The 27,203-nt window shown below is 40.6% G+C and overlaps 1 long non-coding RNA gene across 4 annotated transcripts in view; it reads right to left on the bottom strand.

The window, feature by feature from the left end:
* Positions 1-537: 537 nt before the first annotated feature.
* LOC308594403 overlaps positions 538-27,203 on the bottom strand; it is a 52,435-nt gene continuing 25,769 nt past the window's right edge. For all 4 annotated transcript variants that reach the window (XR_014011439.1, XR_014011440.1, XR_014011441.1 and 1 more), the window contains 2 exons: positions 1,114-1,237; positions 538-653 (listed from right to left, as the gene is read on the bottom strand). This is a non-coding gene — a long non-coding RNA (uncharacterized lncRNA). The remainder of the gene's footprint in view (positions 654-1,113; positions 1,238-27,203) is intronic.

Here is a 27,203-nt window from a genome sequence, read left to right as displayed (position 1 = left end):
TGCTTCATTTTCTTCTCTTTAAGCATGTTGAATCATGTGGAAAGCAGTGTTCAGCATTTATTTAACACTACTTAAAGCATTAGGGACGTGGGTGGCGCTGTGGGTTTAACCACAGAGCTCGGCAGTTCGAATCCCCGTGACGGGGTGAGCTCCCGTTGCTTGGTCCCTGCTCCTGCCAACCCAGCAGTTCGAAAACACGTCAAAGTGCAAGTAGATAAATAGGTACCGCTCCAGCGGGAAGGTAAACGGCGTTTCCATGCGCTGCTCTGGTTTGCCAGAAGCGGCTTAGTTATGCTGGCCACATGACTCGGAAGCTGTACGCCGGCTCATTCAGCCAGTAAAGCGAGATGAGCGCTGCAACCCCAGAGTCGTCCGTGACTGGACCTAATGATCAGGGATCCCTTTACCTTTACTTAAAGCATTATCTCAGTAACAGTAGGTAGCCCAATGTTATTACCCCAATATTGCCATGTGGGGTGAGCTTAGAGAGAGGCTGTGCCTTATTTGGGAGATGAATGAAATAAGGATTCTATATCAGAATACGTAGTAGTTTTATTAATTAACAATCAATAGTAAATGATTAAGTAAATTGGATATTACATCTTTTTCCTCTTCTGCAGCTGTACAATCACAGATAGGTCTGAAAATTCTGTCTGAAATGAAAACAAAATAACAGTGAGGCAAGAAGGAATAAAGCAAAAGACTCGAGCTTTTTTATTTTATGATTTCCTCTGGTATCTCTAGGGACTCTTTGAAATCAAGTAAACGAACTGTTCTGTGGATGGTAGATGTGAAAAAAGAAAAAGAAAAGAGGCATTACAAAAAGGAAATACATTTAAGTGCCAACTCATTTTAAGGAAGTTTTATTGCTTAAAGAATGCATTGAAATACCTTTTAAATTAGTATATGTGTTCATTTGAACAGATGCTGTCTTTTTTATATATATTTTTAAAAACAAGCTTATTTGGTGGGATAAAAGAAAAATACTCTCACTGCATGAGTAAATGTAAAGCCGAGATTACCCAAAAGTTTTATTTAAATCTGTTGCCAGATTTATTTTTTGTTTTTGCTGATGCACTCTTAACACTAAAACATTCAAGCTAAATGCCTTACATTATTCATTCAGTTACCTCAATGAATCTTGGGCAGCCTCAATAATGCAGACCAATACATGTAGGCAGGCTTTGGCAGTTTGACAGCATCTCAGTGGATCTGAACAACCCAGCTGGTTTGCATCCTACAATACAGATTTTTTGAAAGGGTCTCAGATATAGTTGTTGTTGTTGTTGTTTATTAAATTTCTATACTGCTTTTCATACTAAGATCAATTTTTACAATATAAAAACAAAAAAATACATATCATAATTAGGCACACATGTACAAGTAGACATATTTGGTCAGTATCAGGTGTGTGTGTGTGTGTGTGTGTGTGTGTTACAAAACAGACATCCACACCTGCAACATACTGTTAGTCATGCAAATGTGTTATAAAATGCATTGGGCCACATTTTAGCTGCTGCTACATTGTGAAGGAACCTTTGATCTTGGGATTCTTATACAGTATGTGTGCAGCAAGAGTGCAATCCTTCACAAGCCTTTCTCCAGGTCTATGAAACCTAGTTCTGCTATGAGTCAGAGATGGCACTGAGTCTAGCAAGCCAGAAATGCCGCAAGGGGCAGACTCCTCCATGAAATTGTTGTGGGTGGTGATACCGGATTAAGAATGAAATCAAGGAAACATCCAGAAGAGGAAATGTTATAGTAATGGATGACTTCAATTATCTTCACATAATCTGGCTACATATGGACATTTCTCTAGTAACTCATAGTATTTATCACATTTCCTTAAAGGCAGAACCCTGAAATTCACTTCAAATTTTGCTTTAGTGGAGATTTTGGTAGCAACTTTAGGTGAGATAGTGAGCCTGGCAACTACCACCTGTCCATTACTTTGCTAGCTTGCAAATACTGAAAGGCAATGGCAAACCTAGACAGCATCTTAAAAAGTAGAGACATCACCTTGCCAACAAAGGTCCGTATAGTTAAAGCCATGGTTTTCCCAGTAGTGATGTATGGAAGTGAGAGCTGGACCATAAAGAAGGCTGATCGCTGAAGAATTGATGCTTTTGAATTATGGTGCTGGAGGAGACTCTTGAGAGTCCCGTGGACTGCAAGAAGATCAAACCTATCCATTCTTAAGGAAATCAGCCCTGAGTGCTCACTGGAAAGACAGATCGTGAAGCTGAGGCTCCAATACTTGGGCCACCTCATGAGAAGAGAAGACTCCCTGGAAAAGACCCTGATGTTGGGAAAGATGGAGGGCACAAGAAGAAGGGGACGACAGAGGATGAGATGGTTGGACAGTGTTCTCGAAGCTACCAGCATGAGTCTAACCAAACTGCGGGAGGCAGTGGAAGACAGGAGTGCCCGGCATGCTCGGGTCCATGGGGTCACGAAGAGTCGGACACGACTAAACAACTAAACAACAACAACAACAACAAGGGGCTGTAGTTTATTAACTTTTTTCAGTGTGCATTGAGTCAATCTCAACATGTACCAGAACATTTATGTGACAAAATAAATAGCATATGATGATTACTTGCTACCGTATCCACATGGGCCAGTCATTATTTGGAATGGTGAGGCTGCTTTTGATTAGCCATTTTCCTTGTATGGTCCAGCTTAAAACAAGGCCCATTTTAAAAACAAATAAATAGTAGCATATCCACAGCTTATATTTTTTAATAAGACACAGGAATTGCTATGTGCTGCTAATTTCCACATTTCTGGTCTTCTGAATATTGTAATAGGTTAAAAGGAAAGTGATAAGAAAACTATTTGTTCCTGGGGCTTAATTAGAATAAAGGATGATAAATAAAATGAATTTATACTATTATGACAAGTAACTCAATATAGCCTTTCCCCATCTCAACAGAGTTCTACTGCTTCTGACAACAGTGACTAGATATTTCAGAATGCACAACTTACACACTTTTATAATTGACCGTATGTCCCATCAGTGTTTTTGCCTTGTAACTTGTAGTATCTCTGCTAAATATCTTGTCATGCAGATACTGACTCTGTATTGTTCCATTTCTGTTATTCAAAACCCTTGCCAATTATTCTTACCATCTGTTCACTAATAGATTTTCAGTGATAGATTTTCTCAGCTCAATTAACATAGTACTAAATATATTCTGCTAGTTGCTTGATAATGTAATGGAATTGACTGATCAATATATTTTGCTTTTATTTGCATGTTTCAGTTCCCTAGGGATGTGATGGCTGGGGCTGTAGGGAGTGGTGGTTCAAAACATTTGGAAGGTGCCAGGTTGGTGGAGACTGCCCTGTATGATATCGCCTACATATCTATTTTGCTATTCCTATAACCGGTAGTATAGAAATGCTGCTAGTAATCAAATCAAATAACATAAATTGAACATTTTTCTTGATGCAATACAGAACCTTTTATTCTTGGTACTCCCTGTGTCTCTTGTTTATTTCAGCTTTAGTTTTTTTGTTTCTGCATCTGTTTTTTCTTATTCTTATTTCTTTGATTTATATAACACCCTTTATCCAAAAATCCCAGCTCTCTACTCTCTTTTCTTACAATGGTACTCTTTACTTACCTGTCTGTGTCTTATCGCAAATATTCAGATAACCAGCTTTATCATTTTTCCTTGTGAATGTAACATCCCATGCCAACCTTGGTTTGGTTTGGTTTTTCGGTGTTTGTCTCATGAAGTTCTGTTTCATTGTTTGGTTTACATGGAAAAAAATCAATAAAAATACTTTTTTAAAAAGTCTTGGGTTTTATATATTTATTAATTAAAAGATTTCAACACCACTTTCCATTTACAGAAAGAAATGCTGAAGTGATTTACAGTAATAAAACAGAACAAATTAAACAAAAATAATTGGCTTTTGGAATACATTCATTGGGGAATGAAGGAACAGAATATTAAATAGAGGGAAAGGACATTAATTACCGTAAAAAGGAGGGATGTTGTAACATGTTTGGATTGTATGTTACACATGGGATGGTTGCGTTTTTCATGTGCCAATTCAGAAGAACTTTTTGAAAGCTATGGATAATTCATTTTCTGAAATATCAACTGGTGGACATTGTCTTCTATAATAATAAGCAGCTGTTCTTTACTGAAACATTTTGTGTGTGCTTCTTCTCACTCCATATTCAACCCCAAACTGACAAATTAATCAGCATAGACAATATGGACCTATCTTATATATTCTGCCTTCACGATACATCCACATCTTCTAAATTTGATTTACAAAAGCTTGCATAACTATGCTTCTAGAATGAAATATTATCATTTTGTTTACTTGAAGGGCTGCAGAAATAATTACATGTGATAAACCTTTTTGATTGAAAGAAGCAACCAGTGAAGATTTGTTGATGCAGTGCAAATGTTACTTCTGGTTTTAGGAAAGTTAGCATATTAAATCCCTATGTGTGGAGAGCCTTGTTTCCCTCACCTGATGTTGATTTAAAGTCTGAATGGCTCTTTGCCGATTTAGAATGATGCACAAGAGGATTTTGTGAATTGACTTTTTAGGCTGATCTGAATGCTGCCTTGAATTTTAGTTCTGCCTTTCCACTTGAGAATTAATTAAATCTCCTTATTGTTTTAACTGTGAAAAGAAGTCTTCATTATTGGAACAAATCTCACAGTTAATAATATTTAAGCTTATTTTTTAGGTGCAATACCCAAGTGCCCAGTAAATGTAAATTTTACGTTTGCTGTTTTACTGAGCTATGTTGACCTTTTGCTGTTCTTGCTTATTGAAAAAAGAGAGTCTCTAAACACTGTATCAGAAAGTTTCACACAGCAACGGCTCAAACTGAGTTGGAAAGTCAATCTTGCATTGTTATCCATTGAGCACAAACCATTTCCCTTATTCAGAATTGTTGGTTAGAGACAACAACAACAACAACAACAATTTTATTTATGCCCCACCCTAACCTGGGGAGACCTAACCTGGGGAGAAAACAGTAAAGACCTGATGAAGAGAGCACAGCAGAGGTTATATTTTCTGAGAATCCTATGGAAAAATAATCTCTCAAAGGACCTGTTGATGGTATTTTACCATTGTACTGTTGAGAGCGTATTAACTTATGGTCTGTGTGTGTGGTTTGGGAGCTGCACGGTCAGGGAAAAAACAATCCTGTCCAGGGTTGTAAAGACTGCGGAGAGAATAATTGGGTGCACTCTTCCCACTTTGGATCAAATCTATGCTTCCAGGTGTTATAAGAAAGCTGCAGAGATAGTGCAGGATAGTGCGCACCCCGGAAATGATCTCTTTCTGCTTCTGCCTTCTGGAAGAAGGTACAGGGTTATAAAGACTGGGACTAGCTCCCTGAGAAACAGTTTCTATCCAAATGCGATTTTGGTTTTAAAGGCAGGGTAAGGAGTCTCTATGGGAGTATATTGTATTTAATTATGGGGTATCAGTGTTTTTAGGAGGTTAACCAGGCTGGAATAGCTGGGATAGCAGACTTGTTGGTTTTTGAATGTCTGATGTAGATTTTTTCAGTTTCGTTGTTCTGTATGGGACAATGACAATAAAGATTATCATATCGTATCGTACCCATCTGGCTGGGTTTCCCCAGCCTCTCTACAATTTAGCCCTACTCTTTTCCCACTGGGTGCTCCACCACCCTCTCCCCTGCCACCCTAATCCCTCTGCTCTCCTCCCTTAGCTTAGTGTCCAGCAGCATGAAGGGGCTGTTTTCCCCTTTTATTCACCTTTAGTTGGGTGTATGTGTTGTGTGGTGCCATCACTATCTGATTCTCAGCACTCTTGGAAGATGAGGATGGCAGGCCCAGATGGAATCTCAACACTGGGTTCTTTGCTATGCAGTGCTACTACTTAAATAAATCTGAAAGGAAAAGAAGAATGGGACCCCATCAACCCTAGTCACTCTCCTAGTCAACATCAAGTGGTGGAAATAGAAGGAGGGGGTCCTTTAGCACCATTTAGTCTTCCAAAGGCATATTGGAAAGGTGGCATTCATGGCCAGGGCTTCATCAGGTGCTTTGCTGTGTCGGCTGTGGCTCCAATCTGGTGGAACGCTCTGTCACAAGAGACTAGGGCCCTGCGGGACTTGACATCTTTCCGCAGGGCCTGCAAGACGGAGCTGTTCTGCCAGGCCTTTGGTCGGGGTTCAGTCTGACTCCCTCTCCCCTTTCATAAGAACTTGCATGAAAGTGGCCTCCCAATTTTTCTCACAGGCCCATATAAGTTCAGCACAAACAGTTGAGCCTGGTGAGCATTTAAGATCCCCAACCCTAATCTGCGGGTTGCCATCTGACTGGATTTTATTCTGATCCTGATCTAATTTGAGGATGTATTTTAATTGATTGTCGGATTTTATGTTAATGTGTTATACATTTGATGTTAGCCGCTCTGAGCCTGACTTCGGCTGGGGAGGGCTGGATATAAATAAAAGTTGTTGTTGTTGTTGTTGTTGTTTATTAACTAAAGGTTAAAGGGGTGGGAAGGGTGCAGAAAAACATGCACCGACTGGCGGGAGCCCTGGGATATAGCCGCCCTTGCCAGTTGCTCATGTTGTGCCTGTTTCTTCCTGTGCCGCCTGCAGTTTCCGCTTTTGTCAACCTGCCATTGCTTTCTGTTCAGCAGCTTCAGCTTTTGTAGCTGGAGTCAGTTAGGGACCTGCCCTCTCAAGCCAGGTGGAAAAGGCATGCTAGGCAGGTCTCCAAGAACTCACAGCCAAGATTTAAAATTAAATGGCAAATTTGAGAAGGCTTAAGTATGTGGTGAACTGAGAATAGGAATTACCGTATTCTGTAAGTAGGTCAGAGCTGGCAATAGAATCCAGAAGCAGAGCAGGCAATAGAATCCAGAAGCAGCGCACCTCCCCCCCCCCCCCAAATTGGACCTTTCTTTCCAATGAAGGTAGAAGAAATAACTTTAGAGATATTAGTGTGAGGGAAGGAAGCTTCTTTTGAAAATCTAAAGTTATGTGGTAATCTGAGGGCTGCCTTTTAAAAAATGTCTTTTTTTCTTTTGACGGTAAGAGCCACTCTGTGTGGCTAAAAAGCCTTGCTGTCACCATGCATGCTCAAAATCGGCAAATAAATGCCCTCGGGAGCAACAGGGCTGCCCTATTCTGGAAGGAAAGAGAGTAACCAATTAGAGATCAGATTACATTTAATCAAAAATTGCTATGCAGAAGCCGAAGCATTGTGAGTTCAGCATTACCATCCCCATAAGCTGGGGCATAGAGAATAGTGGTTTTTTCTATAGTAACCTAGCAGAGGACAAATTTGAGCCAGGAACTCTTTCACCTGTTTTCTCTTGGCTTTTCCCTGGCCATTAATACCAGTTCCTGGACTTCCTGGTTACTGTGATTTATATTTTAACTTTGTTTTATTGTGATATTTTGCCGTGGTTTTATTTGTTTGTGAACTGTCTTAGTGTTTGAAATAGAAGGCAGTACAGTGGTACCTCGGGTTACATACGCTTCAGGTTACATACGCTTCGGGTTACAGATCCGCTAACCCAGAAATAGTGCTTCAGGTTTAAAACTTTGCTGCAGGATAAGAACAGAAATCGTGCTCCGGCGGCACGGCGGCAGCAGGAGGCCCAATTTGCTAAAGTGGTGCTTCAGGTTAAGAACAGTTTCAGGTTAAGTACGGACCTCCGGAACGAATTAAGTACTTAACCCGAGGTACCACTGTATATTAATTGTTCGTATAAAACAATAAATAAATAATAGCTCTACCAACTGTTGGTAGCCATTTTTAGGTAGCATCCAAACATTTGTGAAAATAGTGCCATGTTCTAAACTCTTGCAGAAGTATTTAATGCTTTTTTTTGCTGCTTCTCCCTGTGAATTTGATTGGTGAAAATGTAACAGGACAGGGATGAAAAGGTTACATGTGTTTCATTTCCCCCTTCTGAAATCGTACTTTACAAAAATGAAGTAGGTTTTATAAAGGTTATTAATTTGAGAAAGTTGACCAAATGTGAAAAAATAAACTGCATTTCTTCTCAACTGTAATTACTTACAATGAAATGTTGAACAGGTAACTTAAAAAGGACAGTTAAGTATTGGGCTTTATTGATCTGTCTTCACAGAGAGCAAATGGCAAACAGGAAGAAGAGACATTATGTTTAATTAGCTAAATTAAATACCTTTCCAATCATTTCTAGTTTGGCAGAAAAATCTTGTAATATTATACATAAGAGACTAAAATATGACACCTTAAAAAGAACTGTAATGATCTGAGGTAAGAGGGTATCATAATTTTATCTTTTTAAAGATATTTGAAACTAAACAAGGTGTAGTTAAGCATTGCTGTTTGTATCAGCGAAGTTTAGACTTTGCACACTTTATCAGCTAAGAATGTGAACTTCAGATGCAAAATGATTCAGCTAATTTACTCTATTGCTATCAAGCATCATAGGAAATCTGAATCAGTATGGAACAGTAGTCTGTTTCCAAACCACCAGAGTAAGAAGACGCACAGGTGCTGTCACAGCCATCCTACCTGATGTGCCCTCCTCTGAGAAAGCAAGAGAGGTGATGGAGATGCAGCTGGAGAGGCAATGGGTGAACCTAGTGGGTGGGGAGGAGATCCTGCCCAAGCAGGATGGAACTCTGTGACCATCAGCTGCTGCATGGGGAAATTCAATACAGTGGTACCTCCGGTTACGAACTCAATGCATTCTGGAGGTCCGTTTTTAACCAGAAACTGTTCTTAACATGAGGCATGCTTTCGCTAATGGGGCCTCCTGCTGCCGCCACACCACTGGCGCATGACTTCCACTTGCATCCCAGGGCAAAGTTCGCTACTAGGAGCATCTACTTCCAGGTTAGCGGAACTCGTTACCCGAAGCGTTCGTAAGGAGGACGGTACGTAACCCGAGGTTCCACTGTAGTGCAACCCAGTTTCCATGGAAAACTCACTGGTGTGCCCGAACCAGGTAGCATTGAACTCTGTGGGTAAAGTCTGAGGGAGTTAAGAGGACACTTAATGTCAAGTAAGGAGAGGGAAAGGCCATAGATAGACATACATGTGGATAAACTGGTTTCAGAAGAGAAAGTAGACTATAAATTGCTCTGGCCTGGAGCAGTGTAGCTAACTTCATTGAGGAATTAGAGATGTGGAAAGACAGAAGAGGAGGAGGAAAAAGAGAACCAGTGAACAACAGATGATTTCCTGTCCTAGATTGAAGGTCAGAAACTTTATTAGCTTCATTATTGGTGTTCAGTTCCTTTGTCCTATGGAGATAATGCAATATTATTAAACAGGGTGGTTGGGGTCACTTTAATATTTAAAGTGTTGCTTTAAAATATTAGGCCATTGCATATATAGTTAAATAACACTATGCTATCTAATTGGAGTACAATGAAGTACAGACACAGCAACAAGGCCCCAAGTTGACAGCTTTACTGTCTAATAGGCTGATGTTGGAAACAAAGAGGCCCTTTGGGGCCAAGTTATAGAAAATGAGTGTGTTGCTTTCAGCTCTGAAAATGTTGAGAATGTTTTGCATGTGAGCATTTGTACTGCGTAATAGATAGACTTCATTAATTTCATAGCCAGTATCCTGTACTCACATTAATTAAAAATGAAGCATCGTTTGGAAAAACCGTAGCATGAACTGCATGGATTGTAGTGGTGGCATTCTGATTATGAGAAGCTTCTGTAGAAGCTTCATGCTGGGCCTACTGAAGGATTCTTGCCCCATACAAACTTGTCTGTGCATTTGTGTGTATGAGAACATTGTGCATGTATCTGTGGACATGCAGTTCCTCCCTGCAACTCATCTGGATTTGACACTCTTGCTTTAAAAGCATATTGTTATAGATAAAGTAAAGGTAAAGGGACCCCTGACAGTTAAGTCCAGTTGCGGACGACTCTGGGGTTGCTACGCTCATCTCGCTTTACTGGCCGAGGGAGCTGGCGTTTATCCGCAGACGGCTTCTGGGTCATGTGGCCAGCATGACTAAGCCGTTTCTGGCGAACCAGAGCAGCGCACGGAAACGCCGTTTACCTTCTCGCCGGAGTGGTACCTATTTATCTACTTGCACTTTAACGTGCTTTCAAACTACTAGGTTGGCAGGAGCTGGGACCGAGCAACGGGAGATCACCCCGTAGCGGGAATTCAAACCACCAACCTTCCGATCGGCAAGCCCAAGGCTCAGTGGTTTAGACCACAGCGCCACCCGTGTTCCTTATTATTTTTAAATGAATGCATTTCAAGAGGATTTGATCCTTTTCTGTAATACCTCATAGTTACAGTATTGTTATCAGGCAGATTTTTGTAAGCAAAAGTATTTGTGCCTTTTGCATGCACTTTTGTTTTTGTGGGTTAGGACATGTAATTGCATGTAAAAGTGCACATAAATTTCATAACAATGTATAGAATCCATCACTTGGCCAAGACAATTTTGCTTCCTTTCCTATCAACTTCTTCCCCAGTGCTTCCTTCAATTTTACTTTTATACTTGAGTTGAGAAGAAGTTCAAAGCTCACACGTCTGATTATTATACAAGGGCCAGGGTGTCTTATCCCCAATAATTTTTAAGGAGCCACTTGAGTGAGTTTCCGTGTCCTGATCCTTAGGACAGCCTCCTGATTTATTGCAACCCATTGAAGAAGAGCTTCTTCCAACTTCCTTCCACCATGGCATAAGTAATATTTACTGTGACAGGGAAGGTGTCCCGTCCCCCGTCCTCCCAGTGGCATAGAACCCCACAACTCACTTTTCTCTTCCCCATGGTTATCCTCCTCCTTATCCCATCTCACCACTGGCAGAGCCTTAGTTTCACTCTCTATCCCATCTCCTCTCTCCAGGGCCCCTTCATCACCCTGCTAGTCCCTGGCATTTACTTTGGAATATATCTTTTAATATAATGTAATTGAAATGTCATTGAAAGTTAGTATTTGTTGATCTATGAAAGTATGGATATGGGTAATGTTTATACGTAAAATACTATTCAGTGTAGTAGTGACAAGAAAATGGATTTGGTCAGAACAGCTCACACAGTTTCCTATAGGCAGCATGAGAGAAAGAAGGGTGCTAGAAAAATGAGGCGAAGAAGCTAATTCAGAGTTCTGGTTTGTTTGCTTTGAAGGTGACCAGGGGCTTTTCAGTGACCAGGTGCAATTGGCCACTGATGCTGTCTGGGATGAAATATCATCCCAGGCCAATGGAGTTGCTTGTCTATCCTCCTGACAGCTACCAGAAGGAATGTTTGACTCTGTTGAGATCAATGAAAAATACATTACTTGGAAAATAAACCATCTGAAGAACGGACTCAGAAGTCCTAAATACAACTTGCATGCTTTTCCATATTTTATCCCTGCCCCTCACCAAAATATGAGGGTTCTGAAAAGCTGTGCTTTGAGGGATGCTGCTAGTAAAATCAGTCAGGCAACAAGATAGTGCATTCAAGTGGAATGCTAGCATTACATCTAAAAGGGATAAAGTCTTTATACTAAAATGTCAAGGCTGCCTTTTATTCAGGTCATTGACTGTTTCCAGCAGCTCAATGATATATAAGAATTTTAAGAAGAGTGAGAAGAATACACAGTCATTTATGGTTTGTTGTAAATGGCACTATGTCTGTGTGTGGTGGTGGTGATATTTATATCAATGCTGAGTATTATTGCAGCATACTAAAACTATTGCTGGAGGAGACTCTTGAGAGTCCCATGGACTGCAAGAAGATCAAACGTATCCATTCTGAAGATCAGCCCTGAGTGCTCACTGGAAGGACAGATCCTGAAGCTGAGGCTCCAATACTTTGGCCACCTCATGAGAAGAGAAAACTCCCTGGAAAAGACCCTGATGTTGGGAAAGATGGAGGGCACAAGAAGAAGGGGACGGACAGAGGATGAGATGGTTGGACAGTGTTCTCGAAGCTACCAGCATGAGTCTGACCAAACTGCGGGAGGCAGTGGAAGACAGGAGTGCCTGGTGTGCTCTGGTCCATGGGGTCACGAAGAGTTGGACACGACTAAACGACTAAACAAACAACAACTAAAACTATTGCAGAAATTCTATTTTTATGTAATAGCTGATTTCCTTTTAGTTATCTTTCTCTCTCTTACTTTTAACCGTGGGCTGATTTATACAACCAGGTGTACTAGTTATAAACTCCCATTCCATTCCTGCAACTTATGGCAAGGTAGTGTGCATTGTGTCTCTGTTTGGAAGGAAACACTTGCATAACTGCACCAGAGATTCAGAAATGAGTATGGAAGTTCCAGTTTTATGTTAAATTAGAAGCAAACTATAAAACAGTTTCTTTGATTTTTCAATGTTGGGTGTTCTTTCAATTTTTTTTTGCTTTGCTTCAGTGCTCTTTTCAGAAATATTTTAGTCAGTTGACTGAATCCTGTGATTCTTCAATGGCATCATGTGTCATAAAATAGTAACATTTGATGTACTAAAGGGTAACAATTTTGTTCTACTTGCTATTTTGTTATACAGTTCTGCTTTCCTTCCACTTGTTATTTTTAACAAAAAAACTGGATATCTGTTTTTGTTGCTTAAAACTCTGTTTCAAAACAACCCCCCCCCCCCTATACCAATGGAAGCCCAACATAAGTTAGCTTTCAGGGTTTCTGAAAACAGTTTGAAAAGAGGTCTGATAAAACTGACTTTCTGAACTGGCTTCTGTGGGATAGTGTGGTCACTGCTTAGAAAATGCCTTGGCTTATCTGAGTTATTTTTGATATGATATTATTTGCTATTGATTTTGGTCAGGATACAATCCTCTTGTGCACAGGGTAGAATGAGAAGGACAATTTTCCCTTCTGGATGCATCTTCCCCATCCAACTGAATTTCCTATAGAGGTTCCTTGAAGGTCAGGGGTAGCTTTTCAGGTTGCATTAGGGAATGAATATGGAAAACCCTGGGTGCCTGCACTGTGTAGGCTTTTCAGGCTTGGCCTTTTGAAAGAAGAGGGATTATGCCATGAAAGAGCAAGTTGCTGAATGTCGGTTTATTATTGCATTTTATAATGTGAATTATAACCTTTGCAAACCATCTCTGTGTTTTAACTTGTATTTATAATACTTTATAATATAATATATGTCATCTTGTACATATTCAGTGTGACCTTTAAGGAAATTCCTATTAATGAATATATTTACTACAAAACTATTTCACCATTTACTACAAAAGTCATGGTAATTTCTGGATTTCTCCATTGAACTATGCTCCCATGTATGTGTGGTGACAGTCATGCATTGCTATCAAGTATATACAATAATATGGCTGTGATCCTGTACACACTTGTCATACATAGCAGGAAGTAAACCCAATTGCACACATGCATAGTTATATTTCAGTGCCCAGAATCCTAAACGCATCTGAAGAAGTGTGCATGCACACGAAAGCTCATACCAAGAACTAACTTAGTTGGTCTTTAAGGTGCTACTGGAAGGAATTTTTTTATTCAGAATCCTAAAGAGATACTTGAAGCCAGCCGAAGCCATCAGGTTATGACTTTTTGCTTTTGAAAAACAAGTGTGTGCCATCTATGCATATTACAACTTATTTCTGAAAAATCCTATTAAGTTCAGAAAAGGTTTGACATGTGGCTTTATGTGTTGCTGTCCCAGAAGTACCAGTTTTAAAACTCCCTGGGACATAGTCCCATTTTTTGTCTTGTTTTTAATTTAGTCAAGGCTAATGCCTGTAGGTCAATGATTTCATATATGACATACTGAATTCTATAATTTTCCAACAGCAGAACATCGTAGCACATTGTTGAAGAAAATGTAATTAAAATAACTGTTTTCTTTAAAAGGTCAGATTCAAATGGCATGACCAGGCATTCAACATAGAAGCTAATATTGTAAAGTGCATGTGCAGCAGAAGGCTGTATGCCTGTGTTTGTGTGTAGGTTTGACACATCTGTGCCAGAATAAAAATAAAAATAAAAATAAAAATAAAAATAAAAATAAAAATAAAAATAATAAAATATTTATAACCCACCCATCTGGCTAGGTTTCCCCAGCCACTCTGGCCGGCTCCCAACAGAATTAAAAGCACAATAAAACATCAAACATTAAAAACTTCCCTAAACAGGGCTGCCTTCAGATGTCTTCTAAAAGTCAGATAGTTGTTTATTTCCTTGACATCTTATGGGAGGACATTCCACAGGGAGGGCGCCACCCCCGAGAAGGTCCTCTGCCTTGTTCCCTGTAACCTCACTTCTCACAGGGAAGTAACTGCCAGAAGGCTCAGTGTCCGGGCTGAACGATGGGGGAGGCGATGCTCCTTCAGGTACACTGGGCCGAGGCTGTTTAGGGCTTTAAAGGTCAGCACCAACACTCTGAATTGAACTCAGAAACATATTGGGAGCCAATGTAGGTCTTTCAGGACCCGTGTTATATGGTCATAGAAGTAATGTTGTGTGGGAGTCATAAAGCCACGGCAAAGGCTTGTAATATTGCAGGGTGCCCCCTGACCTCGGCTGACCAGCACTCTGAGCTTTACAATGTATTGGAATGTATTGACCTTAAATGGAGTTGTGTTTCCTCTGGGCAGTGATGACCCTATTTGGCGATGGGTGGGTTTAAGCCATGACCGGATGTAGGTAATGTGAGACATTGGCAAACGGCCATGCAAGAGGAGAGAACAAAGGATAATAAAAGATACCGGAGAGGAGAGAAGTTCGAAAGGAGCTGCCCTCCATTCATGAAAATATTGCTGGCTCTCTGTGTCTTTATTTTACGCTAAACTGTGCCATTTGTACGGCTGGCTCCGACAATGTTGGGGCTGGAGAAGAATCCCCCAGCCCAGATTGTGGATGTCTATAGGTCTGAGCAATACCTGGTTTTCAATATCACGATATATCACCAACTAAACACCACAATATCTCGATATATCATGATATGTATCTGTGGCGGCAGAGGGCCTTGCTAGGCCTTGCCATGGAAACGGAGGGTTTTGCTGGGTATCCCTGCAGCAGAGGAGGGCCTCACTACACCTATCCACAGCAGCGGCAGGCCTTGCTGTGCCTCCCCACAGCTGCTGAGGGCCTCGCAGTGCCTCCCTGCAGCTGTGGAGGGCCTCCCCAAGCATCCCCACAGAGGTGGAGGGCCCCGTCGCGCCTTTCTGCAGTGGTGGAAGGCCTTGCCATGCCTCCCCATGGCAGTGGAGGGCTTTAAAATGTAAGGAAGTAGTAGATTTAATAAAAATATTAACCTTCTCTATAATATTTTTAACATACAATGGTACCTCAGGTTACATACACTTCAGGTTGCATACGCTTCAGGTTACAGACTTCGCTAACCAAGAAATAGTGCTTCAGGTTAAGAACTTTGCTTCAGGATGAGAACAGAAATCATGTTCCGGCAGTGCGGCAGCAGCAGGAGGCCCCATGAGCTAAAGTGGTGCTTCAGGTTAAGTACAGTTTCAGGTTAAGTACGGACCTCTGGAACGAATTAAGTACTTAACCCGAGGTACCACTGTATTTTCAGCTAATTTAAGAATAGTTCAGGTGATTTCCTAGTCAAGTTGCATCTGCTTCCCCACTCGGAGGTCTAAGTGGAATCTGTTCATGCATAAGCCCCACTGAGTTCAACTAAACTTCTACCTTCCTGGGATTAAGCCCCATTGAATTCAGTAGGGCTTGCTTGTGAGTAGATATGTATTTGCTTGCGCTGCTTACAAACATCTTCTGCACCATTCTCACACCGTACCCAGCCTCCCATTTCAGCAGAAGGCAGCCAGTTAAATCTTCTCCCCTTCATTTCCCCCTGACACAGAAGCCCCCTCCCAAAAAAACCCCACCCCACCAATTTATCCCTTTTTATCAAAGGGAGGGAGGGCAAGCAAACAAAGACTTAGTCTCCAATCAGCAAACAAACAAACAACCTTCCTTTTTAGTATGGAGGAAAGCTATTTAGGGGAATAACAAAAATAAAAACACTTCCTCTCTTTTTTTCACTGAGGGAAGAAAGAAAGAAAAGTGCTTTCCACTTCTTTGTTTACATTCCCTGTTCACTTTGCTGCTGGATCCTTGACTGTCTAGTCATGGGAGATCTCTCCTGGATTGTTAGCAGGTTCTTCATAATTAGCTGAGCTCTGAGAGTTTTTGAGAGCAGCAAGTTCTGCTGAAGGAGTTGGTTTGTGTGCTTCTGAGGAGTTAAAATTGGCTGCAGCCTAGGGCTTCTACAGTGGAACCTCGAGTTATGGCGGGGATCCGTTCCTGAAGCCTCGCCGCAACCCGAAAAAGATGCAACCCAAAGTGTCGCTTCTGAGCATGCACAGACGCGATTTAGCACTTTCTGCAAGCTGAGGGTGAAGTTAGCCGGAGGCAACATAACCTGAGACTCCACTGTGTCCTTATTTTTCAGTGAGGGGAATGACAACAAAGCAGGGACAGAGGTGACTGTCTTCTTGTTGAGGAAAGTAGCAATAAACATACCAGTAAAGCTGAAAGCCTTGGCAGGTTTGTGTGAAGGCTTATCCTCATTTCTTATCAGTTAGGAGGGAGGAGGGAGTAGATAGGTAGCCGTGTTGGTCTGCCATAGTCAAAATAAAAAAAATCCTTCCAGTAGCACCTTAAAGACCAACTAAGTTAGTTCTTGGTATGAGCTTTCGTGTGCATGCACACTTCTTCAGATACACTTCTGTTTCAGTGTATCTGAAGAAGTGTGCATGCACACGAAAGCTCATACCAGGAACTAACTTAGTTGGTCTTTAAGGTGCTACTGGAAGGAATTTTTTTATTTTGAGGGAGGAGGGAGAGAGCAAACAAAGCCTGCAAACTATCTGCAAACTATCTGTAAACTATCCATTCAGCTGAGCTATCCCCACCCCCCAAGCTGTCAAGTCTCAACCTTTTGTTCACTGATATATTGCCTTGTTTAAGTACTTATCCACAATGTTACAGTGGTACCTCGGGTTACATACGCTTCAGGTTACAGACACTTCAGGTTACAGACTCCGCTAACCCAGAAATAGTACCTCGGGTTAAGAACTTTGCTTCAGGATGAGAACAGAAATCGTGCTCCGACGGCGCGGCAACAGCAGGAGGCCCCATTAGCTAAAGTGGTGCTTCAGCTTAAGAACAGTTTCAGGTTAAGAACGGACCTCTGGAACGAATTAAGTACTTAACCCAAGGTACCACTGTATTTCAATACAGTCCTACCTTGGTTCTCAAACAGAATCCCTTCCAAAAGTCCGTTGACTTCTGAAAACGTTCAGAAACCAAGGCATGACTTCCGATTGGCTGCAGGAGTTTGCTGCACTAAATCAGAAGCCACGAAAGCCGTGACGGATGTTCGGCTTCCAAAAAAAGTTTGCAAACCTGAACACTCACTTTTGGGTTTGCGGCATTCGCAAGTCAAAACTTTAGAGTTACAGGGCGTTAAAAAACCAAGGTTTTAACGGTTTGACGATTTATTACACAGCCCTAGGTGTCTAGTTGAGAAACATTCTTTCCAGTTAGTTATGGTGGTCTTATACTTGACTATATCTTTTAATACTAATGTGCACTAGTAAAACGGAGGTTCCGGAGACTGCATGTAAAGCTGAAATCAAGGAATAGCCAGAACAATCCTGTTCTGGTGTGACCATTTCTACCTTTCCAGAGCTGGTGCACCAAGCAGACCTTGTCCTCCATGTAAAGCAGAGAGCTTTTAAGCCTAGCTTCTCAGGCCCTCGGAAGGTCTCACATGCGCTCTTCAGCCCTTCATGAGATTTCACATAGCCCCGTAAGATCTTGCAAGACCTTCCCAGAACTCTGACGGCAAGTCTGTGAGAGCTTAAAAGTTATGATGCATAAAGTGCTCTTTATGCATCATAGCTTTTAAGCTCTCTGCCTTGCATGTGTTTAATTTGTGCAATTGCGTGAGGCTGGCTGCCAAGCGCGCCTATTGCAAGGTGACTGTATACAAATGAATAAGGATTTTGCAGGGACAGTTACTTGGACTTGTAGCAAAGTCACAGATGCAAGAAATAAATTAGTTGAGGGCTCAGCAAGTCGCTGAGTGAATCAATCTCTTCCTTGAGAAAATTCTGAGCTGTATATAGAACTTCCAGGAAAGTAGTCTCTTCAGCAGAATGTATTTGAGCTGTTGACAGTTATTTGCACTAACCTGTCTCCGCTCTCACTTTACGTGCCCTTCCTGCCCTTTATGTCTCTCCAGACTCCCCCAGGTGCACTGGAATTGTACTTCAAACTGCAGGTCTTAGCATTTGAGCTGTGTCAATCTGAGGTTGCTTACACGGGTCTTTCAGTGTTGTGAATCTACAAAGCTACCCGTATTTAAAATTACAGTGGTACTTCGGGTTACATGCGCTTCAGGTTACAGACTCTACTAACCCAGAAATAGTACCTCGGGTTAAGAACTTTGCTTCAGGATGAGAACAGAAATCCTGTAGCGGTGCAGCGGCAGCGGGAGGCCCCATTAGCTAAAGTGGTGCTTCAGGTTAAGAACAGTTTCAGGTTAAGTACGAACCTCTGGAATGAATTAAGTACTTAACCCGAGGTACCACTGTAGTGCAGTTATGTCTCTGGCTGCTTCTCTTGTTAACATTAATATGTCTGTTCATCCAAGACTGGAACTTGTATCATTATCCATTCATCACATAGCTTTAAACATTATCCTTTGTTCAAGGTAATGTCATGAAATATATTATTCAAGACTAAAAAACACCTGCAGATTTCCCTTTTCCTTCTTGAGACATATTTTTCACTGCCCAACAGGGTTTAGCAGAAGGTAAGGAAGGTCTTTTTTTTAAATAAAATATTTATTAAAGGTTTTAAACAATATAACCAACTTCACATTCACAACCAAAGAGGGAAAAAAACACACCATCACAATCAATCAAAAAACCCAAAAAATACAAGAAAAAACATACAAAAAAAAAACAGAGAGAAAGCATAAAAAAGACATGAAGAAAAAAAAAGGGGAAAAGATTCAATTTCTTAAGTATTATTTCCATAGCCCTCTTTCTTGACTCCCTCACATCTCCCTTTTCTGTATTCTCATTTACAAGATCTTATTCAGCAAAACTTCACCTTCTTTCAAATCTTATTTTATATTATACATTTCTACTATTATGTCTCCAATTTTCCCCCTTTATTATCAGTTATTTGAGCTAGACATAATATTGTTCAAATTTCACCTTTGTTCTTATAAACCAATTTTGCATACTCCTCTCAAATATGTCACTAATGCCATGTTCTCTTAATATCCTGCATCATTCTAACATTCATACAGTTGTAAGGAAGGTCTTTGTTTGTTTTGTTTGTTTAGTCATTTAGTCGTGTCCGACTCTTCGTGACCCCGTGGACCAGAGCACGCCAGGCACTCCTGTCTTCCACTGCCTCCCGCAGTTTGGTTAGACTCATGTTTGTAGCTTCGAGAACACTGTCCAACCATCTCGTCCTCTGTCGTCCCCTTCTCCTTGTGCCCTCCATCTTTCCCAGCATCAGGGTCTTTTCCAGGGAGTCTTCTCTTATCATGAGGTGGCCAAAGTATTGGAGCCTCAGCTTCACGATCTGTCCTTCCAGTGAGCACTCAGGGCTGATTTCCTTCAGAATGGATACGTTTGATCTTCTTGCAGTCCATGGGACTCTCAAGAGTCTACTCCAGCACCATAATTCAAAAGCATCAATTCTTCGGCGATCAGCCTTCTTTATGGTCCAGCTCTCACTTCCATACATCACTACTGGGAAAACCGTGGCTTTAACTATACGGACCTTTGTTGGTAAGGTGATGTCTCTGCTTTTTAAGATGCTGTCTAGGTTTGCCATTGCCTTTCTCCCAAGGAGCAGGCGTCTTTTAATTTCGTGACTGCTGTCACCATCTGCAGTGATCATGGAGCCCAAGAAAGTAAAATCTCTCACTGCCTCCATTTCTTCCCCTTCTATTTGCCAGGAGGTGATGGGACCAGTGGCCATGATCTTCGTTTTTTTGATGTTGAGCTTCAGACCATATTTTGCGCTCTCCTCTTTCACCCTCATTAAAAGGTTCTTTAATTCCTCCTCACTTTCTGCCATCAATGTTGTGTCCTCTGCATATCTGAGGTTGTTGATATTTCTTCCGGCGATCTTAATTCCGGCTAGGGATTCATCCAGCCCAGCCTTTCGTATGATGAATTCTGCATATAAGTTAAATAAGCAGGGGGACAATATACAGCCTTGCCGTACTCCTTTCCCAATTTTGAACCAATCAGTTGTTCCATATCCAGTTCTAACTGTAGCTTCTTGTCCCACATAGAGATTTCTCAGGAGACAGATAAGGAAAGTCAGCCCTCCTCAAAAGCAGCTGATTAATTCCAGAGTACTTTCTAATTACTGCTTCTTTTGAAACAACCATTGTCTTGTAAGCATGCTTATTGTCATGCTTAGAGGTCTTGGGAGGGAAGGAAGGAAGGAAGGAAGGAAGGAAGGAAGGAAGGAAGGAAATGACCATTATCCAACAAGCTAGGCTTGTCTAAAGTTTTGCACAATGTAAGACACTCATAACATGTCTAAAGTGTCCCTTCAACATTCAGATCTATACGTTTGTAAAAAACATATGTGCCATATCTGTTTAAACTCAGATTCACAGCTCAGAGTGTGATATACTGGTGCCTTCAAGTGTTCCACTGAATTTCAGCATGCTGACTTTTTTGTTTAAAACAAGCTGGCCTAGATAATGATATTTTTTAATCCCCTTACAGAACTGCTTAAGCCTTGTTAGCTCGACATCTTTTTAGCACTTTTCAGATTTGGAAAGCAGCCTGAATTGACAACATTTCTTTTTAGATTTAAATTGAAAAGGAGGGGTGGACTTTGAGATGTTTTGCATGTTTTGTACCAATGAACCCACATGCTACTGCAAGAGAGAGATTTCCCTTTTGGACTGCTTGTGTATGATTTATGACTCATTTGTGCTTGTGTATGATTTATGACATACTCTAGTAGTATGCTCACATAGTAAAATAAAATTAATTTTCTTTATTTTAAGTAAAGTACAAACTGATATGTGGTAAAATATGTTTATATGTATTTATATTTAAATACATTTTGGGGTGGAAAGAACTGTATGATTCAGCTTTATCTTCTCTTTTAAATCTATTTATTGAATATATATTTTTAAAAAGCAACCACAAAACACTCTCAAATGGATCTAGCAGCACAAGCAATGCATGTTTGCCTGAAAGTAAGTCCCATTGGCTTCCAGGTGGAAAAATCAAAACTAGAAACTGAATTGTTAGAACCCAGTACTAAGAATTTATCTAGAATGTATAACTTGTTGCTGAAATGGAATACACAGGACGAAACAGTCAAATCGGCTATGATTAAGTGGGCACAGGATGTTGGTCATAACATTATGTCAGCTGACTGGGAATGGTTATGGAACACCGGTATCAAATTTACGGCATGTAATGCCTTAAAGGAAAATATTATGAAAATGGTTTACAGGTGGTACATGACCCCAGTCAAGCTGGCAAAAATTTATCATTTGCCCGATAACAAATGCTCTTTACGACTGAAGGCACTTTCTACCACCTTTGGTGGACATGCCCGAAGATTAAGGCTTTCTGGGAAATGATCTATAATGAAATGAAAAAGGTACTTAAATGTACTTTTCCTAAAAAACCAGAGGCCTTTCTCCTGGGCATTGTCGGCCAATTGGTGTCAAAGAGGGATAGAACTTTTTTTATGTATGCTACAACAGCAGCAAGAATACTTATCGCGAAGTATTGGAAGACACAAGATCTACCCACTCTGGAAGAATGGCAGATGAAAGTGATGGACTATATGACATTGGCCGAGATGACAGGCAGAATCCATGACCAACGAATAGAGACGGTGGAAGAAGAATGGAGAAAATTTAAAAGTTATTGTCAGGGCTGCCACTCAGTCCCAGCTCACATAGGACCACGTTAGCCAGCGTTCAGGTTAAAAGAGTCTTTATTGGATTACAGCTTCCATTTCCAAACTGCAATATGCAGCCCTACTTCTTCTAGGTCAGACCGGCGAAGACCCGTCTGAGTCTCCGCCTCTAGCACACCAGCTTAAAACCCTAGCCTTGCTCCACCTCCTGCGCCTTTCCCTCCGTCTCTGGGTCCTTCTGCCCCCCGGGGTCTCCTTTTTCCTACTCTCTTCTGACGCGGACCCCCCTGACCCTTCCGCCTCCTTGCGGCGGGCTTTGGGACCTGGTTCACTCTCTGGGCTGCTTACTGCGCCAGCTTCCGCTACATTTGAACTTGGCGCGCGCGCCCAACTCTCAACCTTCCTCTTGATCGTTTCGTCGCTCCCCGAGGTGGGCGTAACTACTCCTGACTCATGCCCTCCCTCCTTCTGAAAGCCTCCGGAACCCGATATCTGGTCCCCTTTCTCCCCGCTGTTCCCGTCTGGGTACGTGGGTCCCGATCTCCAACTGCTGCTCTCTGATTCCTCTCTGGACCCTTCTTCCTGGGGTGTCCCCCTGCTTTCCCCCCTTGCTCTGACTGCTGGCGCTCCCTTCTGGGAATCCTCGGACTCACTGGATAAGCTCGGCGATCTCGGTTCGTCATCCCCACTCATCTTTCCTTCGTATTCCTCCCCCTCGCTCTCTGTCTCCTCCCTTCTCTGCGTCTCTGCTTCTGAACCCCTGACAGTTATCTTAAGGACTATTATAAACTTAATGAATGTTAAAGTGTTGTGGTTCTCAGAAACAAAGGGATACAGTGATACAAGGTCAGAATATGGAGAGGACTAAGATGACAGAGGTTGGAAAGTAACAATTGGGAGTTGCTATAAAATTATGGACATTGGGATGCAGAAAGGGGGGGTATGGGGAAGTCCGAGAAAAGAGGTTTATGAAAATAGGTGATGAAATTATACATGTATGTTTGTCCTTTTAAGTGTTTGTTTGTTTTCTAAAATTTTGTAAAACCAATAAAAATTTTATAAAAAAAAAAGAAAGTAAGTCCCATTATAAGAAGTAGGGCTCATTGCTTAATAAGTGCACCCAGTATTGCTCGAAATCATCATGTTCAGAATAAGAAATTGAGCGCTCTGCAGAAACAAAAGTAAACTGCCCTTCAGAACTCTATTACAGAGTGGTATTCTGTATAGATGACTTCTGATAAATTATTTATTTAGGCTTAAAGTCTGGAAAAATGTTTACGCCTCTTAAGTTTGCTCCATTCTTGTTTAACATTTGGCAAATGTCAGTATGGCTGCTGTCAACACATATATATGAGAAGCTTGACAGTTAATGGGTGAAAACATTTTTTCATAGGCCAGGATCCAAAGAAAGGTGATTTGTCATGCTGTATAGTATAAGGGGACACTTCATACAAAATGAAAGTCCAAGCTTCCATTAGGTACATGGAAAAGAAGTTGTCTGGTTCCTTAGATCCATACCTTATTAGAGGATCTATCTAACATTAACTGTATCTTCAGAAGCTCTTGAAAAATAGTCATAACCATAATTAAATACTCTCTCCAGCTTCTTTTGCATAACCACCACATCACATAACTACATTTCACTATCATCTGCTTAATATCAGCATCAGTTATTATTTGCTCTTGACCAAATACAAAGTGGCAGATGGCAGACCACTATCTCATACCATTTTAGAAAATCAAATTTGTCAAACCTACTTTGTGTTTAATTTTCACCCCATTTTATACTTAATATTTATGCTTACTCTAATTCATCTTCCAATAAGATGCAACAACTTTTTGATCATTGTATTCGTTCTGTTAGTATTAATTTATTCTAATACTTAGGGCCATGGTGGGTATGTTTTACTTGGTTGTTGTTGCAAAGATAATAGAAAATGCTTTATGTAGTGATAGAGATTCAGTAGATACCACATTCCAATATAATCAAATATTTTTGTCAAAAGAAAGAGTCTTATAAAGAAAGTTTAATATCAGTCAAAATTTAGCTAGGTATATAATAAAACTGTGAAATATCACTAAATCAGCAGTAAGAGATGATGCACTGAGATTTTTATTCACTTTGTAGATCAGGAGATGGAGTGTTCCAGCTTGTATTTAGCCTCTCTCAAACCATGATATGTGCAAAGAAAGAATGACTGGAGAAGGAAACTTGGGTATATGAATTCCCAGTTCAATACCACAGGACTCCCTTATTAGAAGAACTTCTGAGGATTAAGCAAAATCGAGCTGGATACTGTACACAAGGTTCCAATTAGCCCTCTCTAGCTTTATTTATTCATTCATTATTTTAAAGACACATCTATACCACCTTTCAGACTAAAATTCTTCTCCAGGTGGTTCACATAAAACATAACAATAAAATACAATAGACATTGAAAAATATCAACAAAACAATGTCATATTATTTAAACTAGCAGTCTAATATCAAAAGTATACCATAATAGAATCGCCATGATCAGACCACAAAGTCAGATCCTTCACAGCAATTAGTTTCTGTAAGTCAAGTTAAAAGGTATTGTCTTACCCTTATTGATGATTTCGTGATTTTACTCTTTCCTAAATGGTCCATGGGACTGCTTTAATCCCATGACACTGGTACTGAACTACTTGAATATGAGTTTGTTATACACAACTGAATGTTGCCAGTATTGAATCTTGTATATCTATTCTAATGGGGGAAATACTGAGAAAGGATTTGCTTGGTAGTCCATAACTAGAATGATTTTTTATGCTTCTACATATTTGGCAAGTTCTTTTGCATTGCTTCCATTAATTCATCAACATTGAATCATGCTGCTCCAAGGTAGGAGGCAGCAGAAAGAGAGGATCTGAAGTTCCTTATGCTGTTCTGGGTCCAATGCAGACATTAGTGACATAGTTTTACTATCCATCAGTCTCATGTGGTGTATATATTTCCCTGCTCCACTTTGTGTTGGCTTTGAATCAGTACATAATCTGATGCAGGTCACATGGTGTCTTCAAATACTGAGGCATGGTTGATGTTCAACATCATCTTTGGATTTGTGTAGAACTCATCACAGCCTTGGGTATATCTTTCAAACTAGCACATAAACAGTAAATCTAATTTACTTGCCTTGCCTTTAGTGTCTTGATTTTTCTTTTGTCCAGAAGTTCACTAAATGTAGAACGGACTCAAATTGCACTTATGATTTATAACACAGCATAACAGAACTACAGTTTAGTGTCTTTGGAGATAATCTTTTTACATAATCTCAGTTGTCATTTCAGTAACTGATCCAAGCTTGCATGTGTCTGTCTGTATGTGTGTCAGCTATACAGCTGAGTTGAATAAAACATTCCTGAAGCTGGAAATTACTCGGTTCATCTTTCTTTCCATGATCTTTTGCTCTCAGTATAGCATGGTAGGCTGCTTTCAGTTCATTGTGTGAAAGCTGCCAAAAACCACTTTTCTTTGTTTCAGATGCTACTAGTTTGTGCTAAGCAAGCTGTCTATTGTAAAAAAACACAACAGCAAGCCATCTGTAACTTTCAATCACTGAGTATCTATTATTGGTGACATTATACCTTTAGCACTGTTTAGTGCCCATTCCCCTGCGTCCTTTAGCTCTAACTGTGTGTGGCATGTTGTCACTGTGGGAATAACATTTTAGCACTGTGCCAAATATCTACAAGATCGGCTGTAGTTTTATTTTGTATGGTAATAGAGGCAGCACATAAGAAATGAGAGTTTAGTACAGAAGCAAGGATTTGTAGAATTATTCCATAGGCTGTATTGAGGCATTGCACTTATAAGGGATAATGCTTTAGACTACAGGATTCCACTTCTTTCATTTAAAAATACACTTCTGTAAAATATCTATAAAGCAACTTTGCTGAACATACCTAATTTTCAGTGCACCTTCTCTCATCTGGTTGCTTGTGATAATAAATAATCATATTGGGATACAAGGCAGGGAAGTTGGTTTGGTTTTCGAACACAAATTAATTTAATTGGTCTGTGTGATCCACGTAGGTTAGGAAAAAAATATGTGCGGACTAGTAACTCTTGTGAACTCATATGCAAGACTGCAGATATATAGTCCAGGATCCATCCAAAATCCAGGGGCCAATGTAAACCCTCTGGAAGCGGCTGGAGGGAGAAGACATGTCCTTCATTCATTGGATCTCCTCAGTAACCATCACCAGAGAGTTTATGGCCAAACTGCATGGTGCACAAGGACAGCTTTCCCATTACCTTAATGATAGGGTTAATGCTGTGCTTGCAATGGGGAACCTGGATGTCCTTTGAGTGGACAGGCTGGTCAGGGTTGCTTGCATGGCATGCCACATTGGGTTTAAAGGGGTATGGGGCAGGTTGAGAAGTAGAGAAACTCAGTGTTTTGTGGTAGAAAAGCAATTCTAGACAGAAGGAGCTAGACAGTCAGAAGCAACTCTTACCCTTTTGTATCTGAGGCTTTTGGGGAGCTCTATCGTACATTCTGCGAGTGTTGCTGGTGTCAGCAGCAAGTTGAATGCTGTGACACAGCTTTAGCCAGTAGTCATTGGCATATTGTCTGGCAATCCACTGGGCATCGCTCCTTGCCTTTATCAGTGTAGCAAGTGTCTTTTCACAGGGCACACACTTGTAGTTTACAAGAACCTTGTGCTTTGCAGTGATAACAGGCTCCATGTCCTTTATGCCAGACTCAAACCAATTGGGGATCTGTTGCTCTCTTTTGCCAAAGAAGGACATGGCTGTGTTGTAGATTGCCTCTTTGATGTGGTTCCACCTTGCTCTGGTGCTATGTCTAGGGCAGTTCAGTAGAGCTTGTTCAATGGAATCAGAGAAGCGTTCACAAAGCTCAGATATGACTGATAAAAGTAGTGTGGAAGTTTTCCTCACCTCCTGGCTTCAAATGCTCTGACAACATTCCATTGATGGAAAAAAACGAGACATATTTGAAACAAAATATTATGTTTATTAAGAGTCTTAAAATTAAATTACAAATTTTTGAAATTGGTAACATAATATATTTAAAGGTATAATAAGATGGGAAACAAGATAACAAATTGCTGAACTGGCTAGAACAATGAATGCAATGCTGAGAGGATGTGAGGAGGTCCAAAAATTGTTGAAGGACGTTAAGGAAAGTTTCTTAATATTTCTTCTTTTTTATTTTTCTTCATATATATATATATATAAAATGTTTCTTGTATGTTGCCATGTAAACAAATTTGTTAACCTTTGAAAAGAAACGCAATAAAAAATCTATATAAAAAAAAAAAACAAATGCTCTGACAACATTGGTTCTCTGTTTGCTCTCA

Source organism: Podarcis bocagei (assembly GCF_964188305.1).
Source record: "Podarcis bocagei genome assembly, chromosome: 9".
Classification (NCBI taxonomy): Eukaryota; Metazoa; Chordata; class Lepidosauria; order Squamata; family Lacertidae; genus Podarcis; species Podarcis bocagei.
This window is presented reverse-complemented; position numbering and strand designations above follow the sequence as displayed.